The 16,356-nt window shown below is 56.8% G+C and overlaps 1 long non-coding RNA gene across 5 annotated transcripts; it reads left to right on the plus strand.

Annotated features, from left to right (window-relative positions):
- On the plus strand, positions 1-13,739 carry LOC128116904 (uncharacterized). Of its 5 annotated transcripts, XR_008220626.1 has the most exons (5): positions 5-32; positions 1,324-1,390; positions 4,255-4,328; positions 4,857-9,583; positions 10,110-13,739. It is a non-coding gene; the product is annotated as an uncharacterized LOC128116904 (long non-coding RNA). The 5 variants fall into 5 exon arrangements; XR_008220623.1 differs by lacking the exon at positions 5-32 and having other exon boundaries at positions 40-1,390; XR_008220624.1 differs by having other exon boundaries at positions 1-32; positions 1,324-9,583.
- Positions 13,740-16,356: the final 2,617 nt, after the last annotated feature.

Here is a 16,356-nt window from a genome sequence, read left to right on the forward strand (position 1 = left end):
AAAAAGAAGACCCCGTGGGACCTCAAACACAGGTAGCCATCTGCCCCACTTGGGCAGAGTTCTCACTCCATCAGAAACAGTCCTGGATATGATAGTGGACTGGCCGACAAGAATCCGCAGTCGCTTTTTCAGAGGAGACGGGACCAGTCCTCTCCTCAGAGGCTTTACCTGGTGCCAGGCCTGGCCCTGCCCCCAGCCCATCAGGGGCTCAGCCTGGCCTCCACCCAGTGAGAAAGATCCTTGCCCAGGACAGGACGGGACAGTGCCAAGGATTCCAGGCCCCTGCTCCAGCCCCGCCTTCTGCCCTGCAGGCCACGATGACCTGACTTGTCCTCTTGAAGCAGATGGAATCCGGCAGGGACAGATTGCCTGTGGTGGAGGGCAGAATTAGCTCCGAGACAGCCTCTTGCAGCCCAGTGACACAGTAGGCACACCCGGCCCTGTCCTCCAACCCCCCTGCTGCACGTTGTCATCCAGACTGGCTCCGTCAGTGTTTAAGCCTCAGTGTAGTAGTCCACAAAATGGGCAGGGATACCTGCTGGTGGAGATCCAGGCCTGTAAGTGACCCCCTGAATACCTGTAGCTCAGAGGAAAGACCCAGGGAGCCATACAGTCTTTGGAAACTGCAGGTTCCCTGAGGTGGCAGACCGTGTTAATTCGCTGGGTCCAGAGTGTGGCCCCTGTCCCAGCTCTCGCTAGCCTCCCCTCAGCCAGCCTCAGCAGGCTCAGCATCTGCTCTCTGTTACTCAGAGCCATCCAGTTGGAGTCTGTGCATGGTGGTGATAACTCAGGAGGGTAGGCTGAGAAATGGGTGAAGCTGTGATGCTTTCTCTCATGATAGGGTGTGCAAGAGGCCTCGTCGGTTGGGATGACCTAGCCACTTGGAGGCCTGGACCTGCTATACATCACTTAGGTAGGGCAAGGGCACCCACTCTGCCCTTGGCAGGCTCTGTATGCCACCCACCAGAGGTCCAGTGGCAGCAGTTTGGCCAGAACTCTGAGGTTCTCTGGCATGTCATTACCTCCAGGGACGGCTTCTGTGTGTGGCTCATCCTTGCAGCCTCTAGGTCCTTGGTGACCAGGTCCTTGGAGGAGGGGCAGGCTCAGACCTTTATGAGATTTGAGCCCCAACATTTGGCCGTGAGGCCACATGGATAAAATGGTTTCCTGGCCTTGAGCTACCCCAAGTTCCAGATGGCTCCTAAGCTGTGCCAAGGCCTTTTGGGGGCCCTTACGGGTTGGTGTTCGTAGGAAACAATATAAATGCAAAAAGGGTACTCATGGATGTACCCCAACATCCAACTAGTGTCTCTTTCCTTCTAGGCTTCAGCTTCTTCTTGGACAGTTTTCCCAGGTGACTCTTGAAGCTCAAGGATCATGTCCAACCCAGGTCAGTGGCAGTGTTTTGGCTGTTTATGGAATTCAGGGCCACCTACCCCAACTCTCCTGGATGATATTGCTGTGGGTCCATGCAGCCATGCAGACCTGGAGGTTTGCATATGCTGGGTCTTGGCTGGGCCGTCTCAACTCCTGTCAGCCTCTTTCTGGGACTCTAGGATGTCTGGACATATCCAGGCATACCCAGGACACTAGAGTGGGCCATCTTTCTGCCCCAGCTATCAAGAGGGAGATAGAACAGTGAGATGACCCCAGGACTGTGAATTACCTGCAGCATCACTCAGGACTCAGTGGTGAAGGTCCTTGCTTCCTCTGCCACGGATACCTTGCAGTTAGTTATAACTGGGAACCTGTGTACTTGGGGTCTCTTGTGCGCAGAGGTGGCGGCCAGCCTGGAAGCTGTGCTCACCCTTGTCCCCTCCGGCAAGGAGCCAGATGCTTTGGACCCACCTAGATGAATCTAGATCCAAGGCATTGGTGTGGCCATAGTCAGAGGCAGTCTCATCTCCCAGGGTGCAGGCAGGGCCCCACGCCATCTTGTATAAGCCAAAACACCCTGTATTTGGGCCTGAGACCCCTCTGCTATCTGTGCATTGGTGTGTATGGGCTGACACACACACACTACCCTGGTCTCTGTGTCTGCACCTGGGGTCAGGGATGCTAGCCAGTGCCTGAGAGTAGGCACTGAATAGACAGTTTGGGGTAGGGCGGGAGACCTCCAGACCTCGGAAGATGGGACAGGACAGAGCGGGAAAGCACAGGCAGAGATGGAAGAGAGACTGAGCAGAACACCTGGACATACCTCAGGAGTGCAGTTGGCCCAGGTATCCCGGGGGACCTAGGAGCTCTTGGCCAAGGGGCTCTGATTTACAGATCCTGGGCTTTCCTAAGTACCCACCCTAAGCCAGACCTGCCTATGATACCCCATCTCAGCTATAGGCAGATTGTGTACACACAATCCCCCAGTGTCCCATGGACATAGATGGGGTGCACCTTTTACAAGGGCTCAGTCCCGGAATGTGCCCCCAAGTCCTGAGTGCTAATGTATGTGGGAGACTGTGGGTGTAGGGCTCCAGGAGCAAAGATGGGAGTCTCAGAGGGTCCTGGGCCAAGACCTGTGAGGAAGAGTCCAGAATTGAAAAGGATGGGCTGGGCTGGGGAGAGTGGCCAGTCCTGGTCCATGACCCAGCCCCTACTTAGCACCAGGCACACAAGATGCACTGGATGTATGCAGTGGGTGCTTACTCAGTGCAAGTGTTAGTGAGGGTTAATTTCAGAGACACCCCCTCCATACACAATATGGGGCTTACCATCCCATTCTCCTTTCCAGGGGCCTCTATGGGTAGAGAGAGCTAGCCTCACCTCACCTGTGGCCTGGGGACACTGGGCCTTGAGGTCTTTGAGGCACCTGCTTAGACTAGGGGGCTGTGGCAAGTTTGGGGCTCTAGGATTCAGTTGGCAAGGTTGGAATTGCACCCCGAGAAATCTGCCAGACTGGATCTGGGCCTGGGAGGTCTGAGCACAGGCAAGTCCCTGGCCTTGTGCTCTCTCCATGCTTGTCTAGCCAGCCATGACCCGCACCGTGCTTAGAGTGTTGGCCCCGGCAAGTAGCCAAGCATAGCCAACCACTGGCCTAGCAAGTGGTGGCCACATGGCCTTGCTCAGTCTCTGAGGGAAACTGAGGCTTGGGGGCGGTGGGCTGGACAGCCAAGGTAGATGCACACTGGAAGTTATAGATGGGGCTTCCAGATTCCCAAGGTCTGGCACTCCCAGCCTAGAGACCAGCTGCCCCCAGGGTCGTCTGGAGGGTGAGAAAGGACACAGATTTATGTAATAGCTGGATACTGTTGTGTTTTTTAAAATAAGGTCTCTAGCCTAGATTTGAACTCTCGATCCTCTGCCTTCGCCTCTGGAGTGCTTGGATTATAGGTGTGAGCCACTACAGCCCGTTTATATAGTGCTGGGGGCTGAACCTAGGATTTGAGACTTGCTGGGCAGGTACTCCACCGTCTGAGCTCCAACTCTAGATCTCTTAAAAAAAATTTAAAAGAATTCTTAGCCGGGCAAAGGTGGCACACACTTTTAATCCCAGCACTTGAAAGGCAGACGCAGGTGGATCTCTGTAAGTTCGAGGCCAGCCTGGTCTACAAAGGGAGTTCCAGGACAGCCGAGACTACACCGAGAAACCCTGTCTCGGGGGGAAAAAAAGGATTTTTAAAAAATCAGTGTGTATCAGTGTTTTGCCTCCATACGTGTCTGTGTGCCATGTTTGTGCCTGGTGCCCGTAGAGCCTAGAGGAGGGCACTGGGTCTCCTGGAACTGGAGTTCCAGATGGTTGTGAACCACCGCGTGATGCTAGGGATAGAACCGGAGTCCTCTGGAAGAGCACAGAGCGCTTTTAACTGCCGAGCCATTGCTCCAGCGCCAGGATGCTCTTTATCCAGTCTTACAAATACCTTGCATTTGCTCGTTGGCCCCAGTGCAGTTACTGACCCACACAGACCCAGCCTTGGTCTAGCACCAGCTCGTGTCTCCCTGTGGCGCTCCAGCCTCCAGCTCCCAAGGACCCCCTGCCAGCCAGGCTGAGTGAGAATGATTCTGGAGAAATGTTCCTGGGAAGCTAAAAGACCCCTGGGAAGGCACCGTTGGCCTTCTGGGGTGTGCAGCTTCCTGGAGCTCTCTCAGAGACGCTCTGATCCCTCGGAACAACTCTGTGACCCCTCACAATGTCGCTGAGTTTTGTATTCCCTCGTTCCTAAAACAGGGGAGGATGAAAACTCCCATGCTGCTGTGTGACTGGGGAGGGGGGTGAGGGTGGAGAGCAAAATCCCAACGTTTCTGTGCTCCACCCTCTAGCCAAGGACCACGTTGTCACGAGGACAAAGTGAACCCTACTTCCGAGCGACTTAGCAGTGCCCGGCACATTGAAGGTACAAAATGCTCACACTTGCTGGGCCTTGTGGCAAAGGCCTGTGATCCTAGTGACTTGGGAAGTCGTTGAGGCCGGCCTGAGCTGTAGAGAGTGGATCCACGTTCAGACTGGGACACTTAGCGAGGCCCTCAAGATAAGACTTTCAAAGGGTTAGAGATGTCACTTAGTGGTAGAGGCCTGGGTTCAGTCCCCAGTACCACCAACACCCCTCCCCCCAAATTGTATTCATACCTATGGGTCCTTAGTGTGTACCCAGCACTGACTCATGAGTTTACAGCAAGGGGACTTGAAGCCAGAACCCTGTGGCTTCCCACTGAGGAGAGGCCCTTAGTGCTGGGAAAAAAAAAAAAAAAAGAGGCCGCTGTGCTATTACCGCCCCAGAGTTCTCAGGACTGCTATGGTTGTACAGGTGATGAGTGGGGGTCTACCCTTGCCATGTCGCCGTGGCAGTTTCACCCTGCCAAGACGATGCGGACTCCTCTCAGTTCCACTCCTGTTCTGTTTGTTTGTTTTTGTCTTGTCACAGGCCCCGCCCTGGATTCATGTCGACTGGTCCCTGTCAGAGGCCCGAGCCCTTGGCTGTGTGAGTTGCATCTCTCCCATGACCCAGCCACCCTGCCAGGTGGCTTCTGTGACTAGTATCCCTGCCCCCTGGGCCTCAGACTAGCTACCCGTGAAGTGGGGTTGTACGCCACACAGATTTTTTGCTCTGCGTAGGTCAGAGGGAGACAGCCCGAGGTGGGACCAGTACCCGCTAGAGCCGTCCTCTCCGCCTCTGCTTTATAACTGGATTCTGAATAAAAGAGAAACGGGGGTGGTGAGGAGACACAAAGGAGCCCCTCCAACACCTAGATCCATTCCTCCGTGGGGCTCTGGCTGATCACTGAGTGCCCACTGCCCTCTGCCTAGAGAGGCTTGGCGACCCGCCGTGGTGACGGGGCAGTGGGACCCCTGGCCACAGGCCAGAAAGGGGGATGTGCGTAGATGTTGGTCGCTTGTTTAAGAAGCAGCTGGAACAAGACAAGGAAGCAAGGGCTGTCCCTCGCTGGATCCACAGAAAGTGGGGAATAGGGCGTGGCCATACGCTCCTGAAGGAAGTCCCCCTGGCATTCTGTTGATGGCCACTTTGGCAACTGACCCCTTGACCTGTGGGCCCCAGACGGGAAGGAGCTATCTAGCCCACTAGTTCTTGGAGCACAGGATGGCACTTGAGCCCCCTGGCTTGGGGCCTCCCCAACCTGGGCAGATAAGGACATGTCCTGCAGAGACCCTAGGGCAGAGAATTGTAACCCAGAAGAGCTCAGGCCCGGGACGCCTCACGGCTCGTGGGACCAACTGTCACCATAAAGTGGGAGAACCTCGGTGCTTTTTAACAGGCACACCACCCGGAGCCCCTTGAAGGGAAGTATGGAAGTCTCTGGAAGCCCTGAGTATGCTTGGAGCTTGGGCGGGAGGAAGGCTCTGGAAGGAGCCTTGTCTCATTAGGTGATTGTCCCTCCTCCCTGCCAGGCATCCACTGGTCCCACCCTCTGGCTTTCACGGCCTTTGTCTTCCAAGGGTGCCACAAAATGGCCGACACAGCCCTCCGCCATTTTGTAGCTGAAACGAGCAGTAGCCTTGGAGAGGAGGAGACCCCTGCTTCCTGCCTGCCCCGAGTGGCCTGGACAGAGCCCAGGACCAGCCCCCACCCTGCTTGGCTTTGGCCATGGCCGCCCCGGGCTTGGCACAGCCAGCTGCTTGGCAAGGCAGCCTGGGAGTCCTGGCCTCTTACCCAGATCCACTGATTCCTTGCTACCCACCAAGCAAACGAGAAGGAGGCTGCACACATCAGAATCCGGAAAACCCGCCACTAACGCTGTACTTTTAGAGGGAGTCCTTGTCAGGGGTGGGGCCAGCATGGGTGGTTCTAGGAATGATGTCTGCACTGTGGTACCGGGTTCCTAAGTGGAGCCATCAACAAGCATAGGTTTGAGTTAGGTCCCCCCGAGAGGAAAGCCTCCTGCCTCCACATGCCCTGCCCAGGGACCTTGGTACTCCCTGGCTGAGTATGGTACAGAATGCTAGGATTTCACAATGGCCAGACCGTCTCCTGGCCTGGGTTGCCTATGATGTTGTTAAGTAGTCCAGGTGCTTGCTAGAGGAGGCTGCTTTGCTCCAAGAGCAAGGCCATCCACCAGACCGCTGAGGCTCTGAGCTACGTGAAGCTCCCCCCGCCAACACTGTTCCTCTGCCTTCCCAGAGATCAGAAGCAGCACGTCCCAGAGTGATGCCATAATGATGCCATCCAGGCCCCCAGCACCCCCAGCACCCCTGAGTCATCATTATACTGACAGTGCATTCCAGCTTCCCAAGGTAGGACAGACAGGGCAAGCTCTGGGAGCTGGGAGTGGCCAGACCGCCCCGCCACCTCTGTGATGGGGGTCCATTAAAGAAGCTACGAGGTAGTCTCCCGTGAAGTAGGGAAGAGGGTATGGCATAAAATGCCTTTGAATCTTCCTGGGCAGCGTGGGGGTTGCTCCATGGCCCTGCCTGGCCCTGTACTCTCTGCCAGGATAGCAAGAAGCTATGTGTAGACAGCAGGGCCTTGCTGTCTCATCGAGGAAGCTAGCTGGATGCCGGCCGGCCGGCCCCAGACTTCTTTCCCACAGCTCCCAGGAGGAACATTCTGTCACCCTGAAGTGAGGCTTGTTCAGGCCATGCCCTCCTTCAAGGGAGCTCCGACAGAATGTCCCAGCGCTCACCTGCCCAGACCAGTGCCTTCTCATGTGCCAGGCCACGATAGAACCTCCCGGGGTCCTGGGGTATAGGCTTCCTAGAACAAGAAAATTTTCCCAAGGGAGGCCAGGCTCAGAGGGAGTTGGCAGAGGGGGGCCGTCAAAGAGCAGTCAGAGTACATGCTTCACGATGTGGCACCTGTAGTCAGTTCCCACGCACCTTCCTATGACCCGGACAGTGCTTGAGTGGAGAATACCTGCTGCTCAAAGCTGGTCACCTGTAGCCGAAATGTCCAGCCCCAGGCTGAGTCCAGGGAGCAGGAGGCCCCACACAATGGCCTTTCCCCCAATGTACAGCAGGCCATCTGTGCTTTGCCCTAGGCATAAGCCAGCAGCTTCCTTATGCCTCCGGCTGCTGTCCATACCACAGAGCTATCTCACTGGCTCTCCAGAAAAGGTACAGAGCCAGCTGACCTTCGCCTCGGACCCTGTTTCTAGATGGAGAGAGCTAGGCTCAGATCTGGGCCTCCCCAGCCAGCTCTAGACCCTGAGTCTCCCCTTGTCTCTCGTGAGTTCTGTGAGTCACAGCATTCATCACCTTTGTTCTAGGGGTGGGTGTGCCACCAGGGTACCACAGGTCTCGAGTCTACCCAAAGCCCAGTGCAGGTCAGATCCGTCTTGGGATCAGCATGAGGTGTGTAGGGCTGGAGAGAGCCAGGCCCGGGGCATTTAGATGCTAGCTCCAGGTTTGACCTTGCATCCCTGGGGTACACTTTTGGAAGAGGGTATTCAAGACTGTGGGGCGCTTCCCCACACACCCGCCAGAGCAGTCCAGTCTGGAGCCAGGGGACACTGAGCAAACCTGGGTCATCTTCGCTCAGATAGGATCTTGTAATGTGTTTGCATTCATCACGTCTCTAAACTTCACACACAAGCGTTTCTCGTCTTGGTGACTGAGATTTTGGTCACCCCCAACATGCCTGTCTTAGCCAGACCCAAGATGGTCCTCAGTGGGCATGGCCTGCCTCTGGGCACACTGACCCAGGCCTAGTCAGTGAGCATTCATCTTGTTAACTTTATGGGCCGTGTTCACAAGGAGGCCCGCCTTCTGCCCAGCCGGATGCCACCCTCCCATCGTTCCCAGACTCACTGTTGGCACGGCCTACTGAGCAGAGACACTGGTCGCTTTATGGGAGAAACCTAATCAGGGAGGCCAGCATGGGGGGCGGGGGCTGCCATGAAGGGGGGGGGGTCTGGCTCTTGGTGGCCCCAAGCCAAGCCTGAGGTGACTTCAGGGTGACACCGTCTGTCTGCCTCTCTCTCTCTCTCTCCAGACATCCGCCCAGCTCTGAAAGGGCCACCTGCCTGCCTAGGTCTTCAGCGCACCTGTCCTGGCCAGCCTGGCTCCTCCTCCAGGCACCCTGCCCGTGGGCAGACACTGCCGGACTGGGGCAAAGCTGAGAGCTGGCAGCTGGCAGATGGCAGGGCGTCTGCTGACTGCTCACTCCCTGGTGACCTGTTCAGGATCGCCATTCATGTGCACTGCCCGCCCTGCCACTGGCCCTCCCCCAGCCTCGCCCCACCGGGTCCCTCTGGTTTGTTTCAGGACCCCTTCCCTGTTACCCCTTGAGAAAGGAGGCATTTATGTGGGTCCCAACCCCCCAGGGCGGAGGCCAGTGGTCAAGGCCTGGCTGTTGTACGGGTAAGACTGGCACATCTCAACGCCCCGCAAGTACGGAACTGGGCCTTTTCCTCGCTCACTCACAAATGGCTCTGGAGTCCAGACCAGGAAAGGGCGACCGTTCCTGAAGTCTTGTGGAACCAGTGTAAGCCCCCGGTGTAGGGCAGAGCTGCATAAGATCTGAGGAGACCATGGTAGCCATGCCTGCCACCAGAGCATGGAGAGATACCTGAGAGAAATGGATCCAAGACAGGCACCTGTGGGTCAGCCTCACTAGACTCCGAGCCCTGGGCAGAGTGAGGCCCCCTGGAGAGCAGGAGCCTTGTGGAAAGAAACAGGAAGAACAGGTCAGCGGTTCCTGGCAGAGGGACAGACCAGGGCAAAAGGCAGGAGGTGGGGAGGGCCTGGGAGATGGCCAAGGAGGGCAGAGGAGGCTTGCCCAGGGCATTTTGCTGCTTTGTGGGTTGGGGGAGGGGCCGATGGGCACAGTGGGAAGGATCAGAGAAAGTGTCTGTGTGATGGATAGCTTGGCTGTCTCGGGGGTGCAGCCAAGGCTGGTAGTCAGGGAGAGGGCTTTCCCACCCCTGTGTCCTCACCAGACCCTCAATAGCCAATGGCCTCATCTTCCTTTCCTTGAGCTGTGCGGGAATAACAAGGCTTCTAACAAACCACCCTGGCTTGATGGACAGAACCGGGCAGATCCCAAGCAGGGCTTGTCTCTGTGTTCCGCACCCTAGGCTCGGCTCCAGAGCCCTGTGGCCGGCCAGGCCGCTTCTCACTGCCACCATGCCCCTGCTTGGCCTTCCCTCTTTCTGCTGGCTCTGCCGTGATGCGTTGGCCAGAGTGGGTCCAAAGGAGGTAAGATAGCAACTTGATCCATGGAGCAAGCCTGTGTGGTCCAGTGGGCCCCTTCACTGGGTCTCTGCTCTTGGGGGAGAGAGGCATCACTTGCCCTATGTCCTAGGGAAGCCACATCTCACTGACAACCTCTGAAAGGATTAACTCCCCTTCCCGGGTCCAGTTAACTACCACAGTGTACATGAGGGCGAGCATGAGCCTGTCCCCTCATGGTGCTTTCTCCCTCCCTCAGACCTCACAGCCAGTGGCCAGGAAGGCCACTGGCCACCCACATAGACATGCTCGGCCACCACGGATGAGGTTTTGACTCATAGTCTCTGCCGAGCATGTCCAGCGTGCGCGGGGCTGGTTTTAGAAGCCATTCCATCCAAGGCTTTGCGTGCAGTGTGTCACCAGGCAGCAGACAGGACTGGATGATAATGTCATTGTGCTGTGGGCTATCAGGGTGCAGCCAGGGCGGGCATCTGGGGGGCCAGGCTTTCTCCCTTCAGAGGCTGATGGTCATTGCTTTTGTTTCTAAACCCAGGCAGGTCAGGAAGTGGTACCAAGCAGGAGCTTCTGCGTGCAGCTGACTCCCCTGTGGTGAGTGGGACCCCGCTGTCCTTCCTTGGAAAGTAGGGGGCCATGGGAGACCTCAGAGTAAGAAAGGATAAGGTCAGAACCACATCGGTGACACTGCTCCAGCACCCCAGTTTAGATGCCTTTGCCTGGAGGCCTGTACTCCCCCCCCAGGACGGTGCCTCCCGCCAGCAGACTGCCCCCCAGATGATTCATCTCATCTACCCATAATGCACTGTAATATGATGCTCTTTGACCCCCTCTCAGCCTACCCAGGCTGGACATGGTTTAACAGAGCTGCGGTTCCATTCATTACTGGCTCTGAGTGGAAGAGAAGCGGCCTCCCTACCCTGAAGATACACTGTCCGGAGGCTCACGCCCTTCAGGTCACCCAGCCTTGAGAGCTCTCTGGGGACTTCAAAGGCAACTCTTTTCTCTCTGTCCCCCACCGCCATCACGCAGCCCTCCAGTGTGATGCTAATACCCCCCATGCCACCCAGCATTGATGGAGGACCTGCCAAAAGTGTCGTGCCTAGAGTAAGAAGAAAGGCCAGATGAGGGGAACAGAATCACTTCTGTTCCCAGGTTGGGCTAAGGCACAGGGGGTGGTAGTCATGGTCAAGGAGGGACCAGGATGCTTGCCTCCCGTTATTTCTCTCCCACAGCTTGGGCTCTGCATGGCTTGGGTTGCAGTGAAGCCCCAAACCTCGGGGAGGGTAGGCAGGGACAGGTGCAGGACAGGCCCTTTTGGGGCTGTCGCAATGGCACACCAGCCTCCTGCTGATTGCTAACTTGAGTGGCCAAGGAGCTGCTGAGAATCCCCAAGAGCCAGCTAAAGGGACCCCACAGAAATGCAAGGTGTGCATAGGATCACCCAGTGAAAAGACAGCCAAGACCTTCCAGGGAGTCCTGCTCACCATACTGTATCCTGCCGGCTAGGGGCAGAACCCCAAGTGTCGAGAGGCCCCTGTCAAGGTGTGCCTTCTTCAAGGTGCTTCTGAGGGGCTCAGATGGGGATGGCCAAAGTGGCCTTCAGTCATTCTCCCACAGCCAGGTGCATCCTGGGAACTGACAAGGTTAACTGTGGCCAGGCAGTGACGCTCCTCCACCTTCCCACCTGGTCCATTCATCATGGATGGGAACATGAGGCGGGTGCCTGAAACACACTCTCTTCCCATAGAGGCCTTCCTGCCTTGCTGGCTCTACTTGGACCATCCTGGGGGATATTCCACCTGTTAGTGAAAGGGTCCAGGCTCGAGGCAGGGGATGGCACACCAGTGGCTCACATAGATGTCCTCTGGGGCTGGACAGTGCCTGCCCACCGAGGACCGGGCCACACTAGCGCTCTGGGGCCTTGTTCCCAAGCCACTCTGCCTCATAGACTCCAGATCTGGGTACACAGTGTGGACTTAAACCTCATGGCTCCATTTTGACCCAGGGTCCTCTGACTTGCTCCTGTGACCCTTGGCAGGGAGGGAGGGAGGGAGGGAGGTGTGGCATCATGCAAAGAGCAAAAGCTGCCAGGCCTCCTGGAACCGGGCACAGAGCTTCCCTCTGCATTGCCGGGCAAACCTGCCTGAGGCCTGTAAGCAGCAGCCCCTTCCCCTCTGAAGGCAGAGCCACCTGGGCCTAGAAACTCAGCCTTCAGAGCCTCAGTTTCTTCACAGTGACCCCACCTCACAGCTGGAGGATTAGATGACTCTGCCCAGCCTGGTGCCTGCCTAGGAAAACTGGAAGGAGGCCTGTAGTGGAGTCTCCAAGTCTGTGTTGGTACCGAAGAGCAGGGAGCTCCAGAAGCATCTTACAAGGCGGGAAGAATGCTCCGGCACACTGTTACTGCTCAGCTGGGGAGGCTGGAAGCCTTGCTTATAAGATGGGCTTAAATACACTGGCCCAAGGTTCCCCCAGCAAGCTAGTGGCTGTGAGCAGTGTGTACAGGCTGACTGTTGCCCCAGAGTGGATCTTACCTGTCCCACCTCACGGTGAGCAGTACAGGCCACACCAGGCTGCCTGGCCTTACCAGGGCGTCCTCCCTGCTGGGCTCTGTCCAAGGCTCTGGGAGCCCCAAGCTCAGAGCCAAGCACAGAGCCCCTGCTGGCTTCAGGAAGTGCTAGTCGCCAAGGACAGACTGGCCATCAGTGTCCAGCCAGGGTCTGCACTTCCGCCCAGCTGGCCGCCATGGGGAGCTAGGCTGCCTCCCACAAGGAAAAAAATGGTTTTGAGCCTTCTGCAGCAAGGTCACTTGAGGCCACCCTGAGCGGGGAGGCAGGGACAGACCCAGAGCCCTCAAGGAGGGGCTCTTCCTGTGTAAGAGGAGGAGGGTACATGCCCAAGGCCTCTTCCTAGCTGGAGTTCTGGTGCCTTCAACTCTATGCTACAGCTGAGTGTACAGAGGCTGGGTCTCAGGGGTGGGCACTGGAAACCCCCTGGACCTGGCTGGCCTTTGACAAGCGACCACCCTTCCCCCATTGTGGCCATTCCTGCCTAGTGACTGGTCAGCTTTCCTCTCTCCTTCCCCACCCCGCCCCCTCACTTCCTTCATTCTCTCTGCTTGGTGATTTTGTTTTAAGTGTCCTGGCCCACTTTGGGGGGAATCCCAGTCCGCCGCTGGCTGATACCCTCAGCAACGAGCTGGCCATGTTGGGCCCCTCACCATACTCCCAGCTCTCCTCCTTCCTCCAGGAGGCATCTCAAGACGCCGTAACATCCAGCTCTACACCAAGACTGACTGACGGCCTTTGGGGTGAGGTAGTAGGTTGTATGGTTTTGGGCTCTGCCCCGCTCTGCGGTAACTATACAATCTACTGTCTTTCCTGAAGTGGCCGCAATATCTGCAGTGGATCCGCCGGCCCTGGCTTGGGAGGCTGAGGGAGGTACAGGGGTGGTAGTTGCCATGCACAAAAAAAGTCCAACAGGGACCTTGGACAGTCCCTTGACCTCCTTGGTCTGTTACTCATCTGCAAGGGTTGGGGCGTGGGGGTGAAAGCAGACATGTAGCCTTTCCAGGCACCTCCTCTCCCTTGACCACACCGAAGGGCTTTACTTCCCCTGACCTCATCATATTAGGCCTGGACTCACAGCTCTCCCCGAGGAAAGGGTCTGGGCTGGACCTTCACCTCTGTTCCAGAGTTGCTACACACTCCACACTTGGCACATGCCCAAGCTTTCCAGCTCAGGGTCAGGTCTCCGAGACATAGAGACAGGGCATCTTTTCCATGAAGGAAATGGGGGGCAGGGTCTCAGCATGGCTCAGTACCCTGGGAGCACAACCATACAACTGGACTGGGTAGGCCACTGTCCCCGGGGTGATGGGTTCAGACACTGGAGGCTTCCCTCATCCGTCTGGTGGGTACAGGTCTCTCTGAATCACTGTCTTCACTCCCCCCCCCCCCCGCCCTGTGCCAGCTGTGCCCTAGGGCTCTGGTGGCCTGTGGCCAGGGTGGGTGGGGAGGGGCTGGGCCTCCTCCAGAACATGGACCCCGCAGGGTGAGGTAGTAGGTTGTGTGGTTTCAGGGCAGTGATGTTGCCCCTTAGAAGATAACTATACAACCTACTGCCTTCCCTGAGGAGCCCAGGAACACATCCGCATGGAGGCCCCCCCCCCCCCCCCCCCCCCCCCCCCCCGCTCAGCAAGCCACATGGAGAGCCTGTGCCACAGATCGGGTCGGGGCTGCAGTGTGGGGGCTGGGTAAAAATAAAGGCTGTGGTGACATGAATTTACACCTGGTCCTCGGTCATTGTGGAAATAAGGCAACCACAGCATTGGGACAAAGCGCTGCCAGAGCTGCTCAGGGTAGCGACTTTCCCTGTCTATCGCATTGCATTTGCCCCTCTGGGACTCGAGCCCTGGACAGGGCACTTGGCCTCTCTCTACACCAGTGGAGCGACAGATCCTGTGTCTCCAAGTCAGTTGTTCACAGCACACCCCAGGCTGGCTCCCAGTGTCTCTCAGCCCGTGGTCCCAACCAGATCCAAGAAATTCCTGTCCTTTCCTGCCTCCCTCCCTTGGGACAGTGTTGGGGTGACCCTGAATGTAGCTCTCCATCCTTAGGCCAAATATCATTTCCCTTTCTACCAGGAACCCTAAGCCTTCATTCAGGCAGCTGTTGGGGGAGGGGTCAGTCCTCAGCTAGGGTTAGCTTAGGAATGTAGAGTCCTGTTCTTTTCTTACCTGACAAGATGCCAAGGGCCCTCTCGCTTGTGGTTGTTGGCATGGCTGGATCGATTCCTTGGCCCTGGTGTCCTGGTCTTCTCCCCATGCTGAATGCCCTTAGTCTCAGTTTCCATCCTGGGTCCTGACCCGCCTCAGCTCTGAGCACCCACACACCTGCATGGGCACGCCTGGGCAGACCAGCAACCTTAGTGCTCATCCACATCCATCCTCGGCTACCAGGCCTCTCAAACACAGCCTGCCTGCCACTCCTGAAGATCTAACGCTGTGCTAGGCCCAGGACTGAGAGTACCCAGAGGAGTCTACGCAACAAGGAGGACTTTCCAAGTAGGGGCTATCTGAGCTGGGTCTTGATGGCTGTGTAGGAGTTGGCAGCTAGACACTCAGAGAAATAGGTGCTCAGACATTCAGTGGAGTGTCCTGTCTCTTCCCTGCCATCTTTTGGGGCCATGGTGGATGATAAACAGTTACCTTTTTGCCTTTGTTCATCCTGTGGTTGGTTAGTCGATCACATCTGTCAGCTCTTGTCCTCTGTCATTTCTGTCCATCCACCCTTGCTAGGCCTCAGGATCTAGAGGGGAGTCCTTCCTGCCCTTCCCTGAGCATAGCCTCGTCCAATATCTTCACCATCCCTTGCCCACCCACCATACTCCTGCTCAGCCCAGCACCCCACCCCTTCATCCCCACACAGCCCCAACCTCTGGTTACCACAGCCAGCTGTGTCTGTGTGAGCAGGCTGGCATAGGGACAAGCCACGCCCACCTCCTGACTCCTACACCGCAGTGGGAGATGGCCTGTGCCCCGCAGAGCTCAAGTCCTCGGAGCACAGACGAGGACACACAGCGGCCACCTGTGGAAGCAGCGGGGGGGGGGGGCACATCTGAGAGCCCCCCAGGAGCTCTGCAGTCAGGGTAGCTTCCTGGGAGATGACATCTGCCCTGTCCCGTGTCCCCTCTACATTCTATTGGCTCTTCTCTGAAAAACTGGCTGTCACTAGAGATAAGGGTGCATGTCGGGGGTCAGGGTGGGAGCTACCCAGCACTCTGCAGAATGGAAGATCTAGGGGCTTCAACCCAGGGAGACCCTGTACTCACTCCCCCACATCCACATCCTACTGAGGGAGCAAAACAGTCCCACTTGAGAGGGTGGAGTCGGTATTCCAGGACACCCCAGATGACAGGGTCTCAGGGAAAGTGCACAGGAAGGGTCCTGGTCCCTGGCCGGACACCGGATGCCACCTGCTGGCCAATCTAAGAAGTGGATCCTGGGCTGGCCCTTGTACCTGGGTCTGATGAGGGTCCGAGAGGATTGAGCAGGCTGGAGGTCCTAGGATACACCCGTCCAGGCAGGCTGGCACTATAATCAGGATGTACATAAGAGACCTTGACGACAAACTAGTTCAAGACCAGGGAGGAGAGCAGATTGGAACTCCGGTGGCCTCATGCAAGGAAGCCAGGCTCCACGTAACCGCTCAAAGCCCAGGCAGCATGGAGAAGTGTAGCTGAGTCATGCAGGAGCAAGACCTGTACATCCGTGCTCCTCCTGGGATGACTCACCAGAGAATGGGGGGGAGGTGGGGGTCTCCTGGGTGTGACAGGTGCAGCAGTGACAGAGGAGCCAACAGTCCTGGGGGTGCTCAGGAGTCCCAGAGCCACAGGCCAGGTCCTTGTGAGACCCACAAGGCTGTTAATGCTCCCCAAACAGTTCTTTCTTTAAAAATTAAAAAAAATCGGATAGAGATTATATAATGAATGCTGCCTATAGCATCGTGATTCAGAAGATATTACATAGCAGAATGAATATAAGCCTTCGTTCACTGTTTTACAAAAGGAAGACCCAGAGTGAGGTCATCTGGGGTTTTATATACATCTGTCTACATCACTCCTGACAGGCCTGTATGGGGGGATTCTTTTTGTGTGTGTGCAGAGGCTGTAGGAAGGGCAGTGCTCAGGCCCCAGGGTATATTTGTGGGGCCTGTCCTGGGAAGGGAGTCCTGTTCCAGTCTCTACCATCCACCCTTTCTGACCAGCCAGGGAGAGGCACT

Source organism: Peromyscus californicus, unplaced genomic scaffold (assembly GCF_007827085.1).
Source record: "Peromyscus californicus insignis strain IS unplaced genomic scaffold, ASM782708v3 Scaffold_20__1_contigs__length_68692818, whole genome shotgun sequence".
In the NCBI taxonomy this organism is placed as follows: Eukaryota; Metazoa; Chordata; class Mammalia; order Rodentia; family Cricetidae; genus Peromyscus; species Peromyscus californicus.